Raw genomic sequence first — 7,566 nt, forward strand, 5'->3', positions numbered from 1 at the left:
TTAATGGGAAATAAAGTCTTCCATGAATATTTTATATTTCCTAATATCTGCAGAAATTTGCTATTCTTGCATTTGGACAAATTTTTAATTCTACCACCCTCAATTCTTTCTAGCCCACACAATTTAGATTGCAATTTGGTTACTGAATATGACCACCCCAAATAAGGGTGTAGTAACTCTTAGAAAATTCCTTTCAGTAGGTAAGAATGGACACAAGTTATCTGGGGTGTATAAACCTAATTTAAATGTTTGTGATGTCACTGTCCCTTCTGGACAAAGCTCTGACTCTAAGAAGTAAATTAATTAGAAGGCAATATAGTTATTTTTATGGGGATGAGAATCAGTTATTTTGGGGTGGGTGGGTGAGGAAGAGACAGGAAAATATCCAGCAAATGAGAATGGAATGTTTTAGGCCTCTGGAAGCATTAATAAAGAACAAAATAATACTTAGTCTCCTGTATCTACCTCCACTTACTGTCTTGAGTGACTAGTCCTTGGGCTATGAAAACAGCTAGTTTGTGGTGAAGAGTAAAGACCATAACTGAAATAGTTTGAAAACCATGAGAGTTTTGTTGTTTCAGAAAGAAGATTTTGCTTAAAGTCAACATGTATTTTTCATTCACTAAATACTAAAATGCATCCTGTGGCATGTGCTGTGCTTACTGTGCTGGTACTCAAGTTAGACAATGAAAGGGGGATAGACAGAAAACATCTTGAGGAGGTGGTTCCTGTGCTGTGACTGGGAAAGTCTAAGAAGGGAAAAGGAGGACATCCTAAGTCCAAGGATGAGCTGCAGCAGAAGTTGTGAGTTTGGAGTTAACATTGTTGACAAGCATTTGCCTGGATGTATCTCCAGATACAGTGAAACATAAAGATATGCCAAGGTAGTCAGATGCTAGATCTATAAAGAAATGACTAAACTATGTTGTGTTTGTGGGCTTAGATTTGGAAAGGCATTAAGTGCCACCCAGAGGATGTAAGCTTGAATTTGACTGCAACATAAGATCAACATAAAGTTTTCACCAGAAAATATAATGTAGACCCTTGAGGGGAGGAAATGAAAGCACCAATTGGAATGCTTTGAGAACAGCACAAAGAAGACCATAGATAAAATTTCTTCTTAAACTCTACCACATGTTGAATGTGCCATCTGAGACTACATCATGTGAACTTTATGATTCCAGGGACGAGATAATAGAGACCATGAACCCTGGGCCGGTTCCTGCATTTACCTCCTGTTCCAACCTATCCTAACTTAACACCAGTTAATACTTTCCAGAATGAACCAGAAGCCACTTAGTACTTTTCCATCTCCACATTTTTTAGTCTTTTCCCAAATTCTTCCTTTTTCTCTTCTTCCTTACAAAAATTATTCAAATTTACTCCCATATTGTTCCATCAAATGATCATATCAATCAAATATTCCTTTTTTTCTTTAAATGGTAACTTACTCTCCCATTTTACTCTTAAATATATTTTAAAAAAATAAGGAAAATACAGGTACACATGTATGTTTATTGTTCAAATATGAAAATAGCAGATATTTGTTGACATTTGCAAACATCAATTTAATCTTTGTTATCCTGTATAATCTGGTAGTCTCTGGTAGAACAGTTGTAATTAGGATGACGTTCATATCCTGCAGTTGGCTGATGAGTTGGCCATGAAAGAGAGATAGCTGATGTATCAGTTATCACTGGCACTGGAAACAATGGGTTGCTCTCTGCTTGAAATTTAGAAAAAGGACCTTCATTGGCCGATATGTTGTGATATGTATTCGGAAAAGTAGAAGGATCCACCATCAGCCCAAGATAATTGCTCTGTATGGGAGATAAGGTGCTGTACTGAGAAGTAAGAAGTTGTAGTTGTAATGAAATTCACAACACGGCCATTTGCTTCAGTGTAGCTGCTTTGTGAGTGCACTTGGAAAGTGGTCAACTGATTTAAAATAGCATGTTGATCCACTGCAATTTGTTTTGGTGTTCTAAATGACATTGATGATGTAGGAGAATATCACCTCTCATTGGGGTAATTGTATCACCAATTATGTGGCTAGTAGAGGGCTTTCTTTTTAGTGGCATGTTTAAATTTGCAGAAGGTAAAAATGCACTTTCTCCTCTAGTGTCAGCCACAAAACCAGAAATATTATTATCCACATTACTCCCTTCTTTAAAGTGCTTCTTGTTGAAATCTTGAGCCAATGAGATACCAGGGAAGCATTTTTAATCCCAACTCTAATTTTATTCTCACTAAAATCTGGGGACAGCCTCATTTAAAATTTGGATTATGATAGAACTGCAGTTTAAAACAAAGGAGAAATATTTTAGTATTTATTTAAAACAAAATACAAGACTAAAATAAGCCTAATGTATACAACCTCAGATTTCACGCTTAATATACAAAGATAATATAATCAAAATATGAACATTGCTGACTATTTTTTGAAGTTTCTTATTTAGAAAATACACATTTAAATAGAATTGTCATCAAATTTGAAACGTTAGCATTTGCAGTAACGGTGAATGCCCTTTTTAAAAGCAGCTTTAACACTTTTATTTAGATTTCTGATAAGATTCATAGTTGCTAGCAATGTTTCTCATAATCTTGAATACTTAAAGCACTGTCTCATATTTTAGAAAAAATAAAGTATTTTAGCCTTAGTAGTTTTATGCAATTTTCAAAATCTAGCTTTACATTTATACTACCATAGATTGATGAACAAAATAAAATTTTATTTATAAGTTAAGAAGAGGTGACTAAAATTTGTGAATACCTTGCTTAAAAAAAAGACTTCTTTTTCTTCTGCCAGAAAGTCAGCTAGACAAGCAGATCTTTGAAAATTTGCCACACTTTACTAAACCCATAAGGTTAAGCTGTCTAAGTAAACTTTTCACACATCCAGTTTCAAATATTCTGAAAGGGGCCTTTCTTTCCAAAACTTCCTTCTTAAAGACATCTTCATCGATCACTATGGAAGTTCCATTATCATCCCACCAGATGGATTGAAATTGGTCACTCCCAACCATTTTCCAGAGTTTTCTTGGAAATGTCAGAGAACGAAAATCATTATCTTCATCTGGTTCAGAGACACAATGTGTGTAACATGGTCTTTTTATCAAGGATTCTTCACACAAAGTCTGAAAAGCATTTTCTTCAATCATAGACCTCAAATCCAAGTCCCCAGAGAATGTTTGATCACACAATAGAGATATACTGGACTTTCCTGAACCATTTGGTCCATCTTTAGGAGACACATCTTGAATTTCTGAAGAAACATGTGCCATCTCAAATAACTTTTTCTGCAGCTCCTTTTCTAATCTGCATGATTTTGAGCACTGCAGTTTCAAATGCTGCTTTGGCAGGCCTGCACACATAAACTGCTAGGCCATCACAGTGGTTCTCAACCTGAGTAGCTGTGACATCACAAAATGACTTCTCACCTAGCAACCCTAGTGTAACATTCAGCCAGTGTTTACTTCTCATTCATCCAGTTAAATTGAAACCTATAGGATGTTTATTTTTATAGTGTGATCTGCAAATATTATTCCCACTAAATCTTTTCAAATAAATTAAATTTGGGGTCTATAAAATTAAACCAATCCCCTTCCTTTTGTACACAAATATATAACAGATTTGAGAACAGAGAATAAATAATGAACTAAATAAGTAAACAAATTTTAAAGTTTTGGAATGTAAATTGAAATTTGTGTAAAACCTGTACAAAAAAGGTATAGCTATTTCACTATCATTTGTAATTAAAAGGAAACATAATTTGATTTGGATATGGAAGTAGTTATTTATCAGTGTGCTTTATATTAAGTAGCTCTATATTCAGAAAAATGAGCAGAATAAATATCAGTTTATTTGATATGTTATATATAAATGGTAAATACTTATGAAATAAAACGATTAAATTAATCAATCAAATTTAAGAAATCCCTAAGGGGGTAATTTTTTTAAATTGTAGTTCAGCATTATAAGTAAAAAGAATTAATTTAATATTCTAATTTAAAATTACAAAAGAGAAAATCTTATTCTATACTTACAAATGTTTATTTTTGTCATTCATTCACTGACAGGTATTTCAGTCCGTACAAGGAATAAATTTTCTAGTCATATTAATAATCCACACTCTTGTGGCTCCAGTTCATTGTACTGAAATGATGTTGATAAGTAAACTTTTGCACAAGATCCTGGGTTCCATACCCAGTGCCTCCATTAAGGGGCAAACAAAACAAACAAACAAATAAATAACAGTAAATATGGTTTGGTGTGGAAAAGACCAGCTAAATACATTTCAGGAAGAAATTTGTTTCTCAGTCCTGAAACAGTTTGCATTGTTAGTAAAATATGGCATTTTATGGCAAGTATTTTGTGCTCTACTTGTAAATAATAGCTATGTTCTCTATCAGTAAACTGTAGTAAATCCAGTTCTACCAAAATTATATTTTTATTTAGACATAAATTCCATTAAACATAAGCCAAATTCAAAATGAGACATAAAATTTTTAAATAAATAAATATACACTCAAGCTATAATGTAATTTTTTCTTCAGTGTATGTATATTCTATTCTAATAAATATTAGCATCCTGAAATCATGGCATATTATAAGTATTATAAAATATAGTTAAGTAGGAAGATAATTCTGATTCATAAATATTATTTAACATATGCAAATCAATAAATGTGATACCATCCCTTAAAAAACAATGAATACAAAAATAATAATCTCAATAGATGTAGGAAAATTATTGACAGAACTTAACAACTTTTTATGAAAAATTTCTTAACAAATTCGCTCTAGGTAGAATGTAACTAAACATAATAACAGCCATATATGAAGAAAACCATGACTAACATCAAGCTCAATGTTAACATACAGGAATGTTTTCCTCAGGACCAGTAATAAGAAAAAGTAGCTCATTCTCACAAGTCCTAAATTACACTAATAGAAGTCCTAGACAGAACAACTCAGTCAAGAAAATAACATAAAAGGCATCCAACTTGTAAAAAAGCAGTAAAACTTTTACAGATGACATAATTTCACATAGATAGAAAACTCCATAGACTCCTCAAGTGACTGTTAGAAATAATGAACAAACGTATTAAACTTGCAGAATACAGAATCAATATACAAAAATCAGTTGCACTTTTATATACTAACAACACATTATCAGAAAGGGAAATTAAGAAAACAATTGTGTGTACAATTATATCAAAAAGAATAAAATAGGAATAATTTAATAAGTGAAATAAAAGAGATAAACATAAATCTATTAGTTACAGGTGCAAGAAATATAAGTAAACAAATTAAATAGAAAGATATTCTGTGCTCATGGATTGTATGCAATATGAGGAAATATCCTAATCTATCTTTTACATTATCAATCTTCCCAGCACTACTTATTGAAGAGAATGCCTTTTCTTAATTTTATACTCTTGCTTCTTTTTCATGGGTTAATTGATCATAGGTGTTAGGGATTATATCTGCTTACTCTACTTCTCTTCTATTCATTGGCATCTGTTTTAGAGCCAGTATCATGTTGTTTTAATTACTAAAGCTTTGTATTACAGTTTAAAATCAGAAAACCTTATACTATTAGACTTAATACTTTTTTCAAAGTTGTATTGGCAACTCATGATCTTTGTAGTTACATATAAATTTTGAAATTATTTGTTCTATTTAATTGAAAATTCTCATGGGTATTTTGATATGAATCACACTAAATGTAGATTGCTTTTGGTAGTAAGGTTGTTTAAACACATAGTTTCACATCATTAACATAAGAGATCTTTTCACTTCTTTGGATCACTTTTAATTTCTTTCAGCACAGTTTTCTTTTTTTATGTATAGGTTTTCACATTATGTGTTAACTTCATTTCTAGGTATTCTTTACATACATATATAATTATATACATAATATTTCTAAACATGTTTCCTACATGAATACAGCAGTCAGAAGGCAGTTCAAGTCATATTCAAAATCCTGAATGAAAGGAAGCTGTAATTTAAGATACTTATCAAGCAAGACTATACCTTGGAATAGAAGGAGAGATAAATAACTTCTACACAAGCAAATACTAAAAGAAAATAGCAACAGAAAGAAAATAATGAGAGATCTACTCTAAATACAATGGAAGCAGGATGCTATAAAAAGGAGAAAGGCATAATTAGAAAGGCAATAGCTACAATGACTTACAAAAAAATAAACATGACGTTGTAAAACAGGACATCAAAATTTTAAAGGGTCAGAGATTGAACAGAGCAACACAGACTATTATCTTCTTTTTTCTGTTCTCTGTAGAATGGGTTAGAATTTGTATTACTATCAGTTAAAATAAACAGATATAGAAATGAGCCCTTATACACACAAAAATGGTAACCATAAGTCAAAAGCTTACAATGAACTCACAAAACCAAAAAGAATCCAAGAAAAAAAAGAAAATTATCAAGCCACAAAAAGAAAAAGTAATGAACAAAAAGGAAATGCCAAATCAACTGGAAAATGATGTTCAAAATGGAAATAAACAACCGTCTATCAATAATTATCACAAATGTTAACAGAATAAGTACTTCAATAAAAAGACCTATATTGTCAAATGGGATAATATAACAAGACCCTACATTATGAAGCATACAAGAGACCTACTTTAGGGAGAGGAACACACATCAATTGAAAGTAAGAGGATGGACAAATATATTCCATGCAAAAGGACATGACAAGAAAGCAGGACTAGCAGTACTGATTTCACACAAAATAGAATTTAAAACAAAGGCCACAGAGAAAGATAAACAAGAACATGCTATAATGATTAAGTGATCAATACAAAATTAGGGTATTATACACTTTAAGATATATGCACTCAATATTTTAGCACCTAAATATATAAAGCAAATATTAATAGATAAACAGGGAGAAATTGATGGGACAACAATCATAGTAGGAGACTATAGCACCCCATTAGCATCATTGGAGTTGTCTTTCAGAAAGAAAATTAATAAGGGAACAAAGACACTAAAAGATAAAATAAAATATTAGGACTTGGTTGATATTTTCAAAACAGTACATCTCCCCAAAACAGAATATACATTCTTTTCCAGTGCACATGGAACATTTTCTAGGAAAGATTATGTACTCAGGCACAGAAAAACCCTCAACAAATTTAAGAAGATAAAAATTATTTCAAGCATCTTTTCTGAATACCATGAAACTAGAAATCAATCACAGAAAAACCAGGGAGAAAAAAATGACACCATGTAGATTAAACTACATGATACTAAAACAAGGATGTTGATGAAGTTAAAGAAGAAATAAAAACACATCTTGAGAAAAATGACACAAACACTACAAAAAGTCTATGGAATACACTTAAAGCAGGCTTAACAGGGAAGGTCCAAAGTGACAAGGCACTCCTCAAAGTAGAAGTGCAATTTCAAATATATAATCTAACGTTGTATGTAAAATAATCATGAAAAGAAGAGCAAACAAAACCAAAAGTCAGCAGAAAGAGGGAAATAATAATGATCAATGATGAAAGAATTCATATAGAGATTAAAAAACAC

At 31.6% G+C, this 7,566-nt stretch overlaps 1 pseudogene; it reads right to left on the reverse strand.

Moving 5' to 3' along the window:
• Window positions 1–1,568: 1,568 nt before the first annotated feature.
• LOC116661899 lies at window positions 1,569–3,285 on the reverse strand (annotated as a pseudogene).
• Between the last annotated feature and the right edge of the window lie 4,281 nt (window positions 3,286–7,566).

The sequence above is a fragment of the Camelus ferus genome, chromosome X, assembly GCF_009834535.1.
Source record: "Camelus ferus isolate YT-003-E chromosome X, BCGSAC_Cfer_1.0, whole genome shotgun sequence".
Lineage (NCBI taxonomy): Eukaryota > Metazoa > Chordata > Mammalia > Artiodactyla > Camelidae > Camelus > Camelus ferus.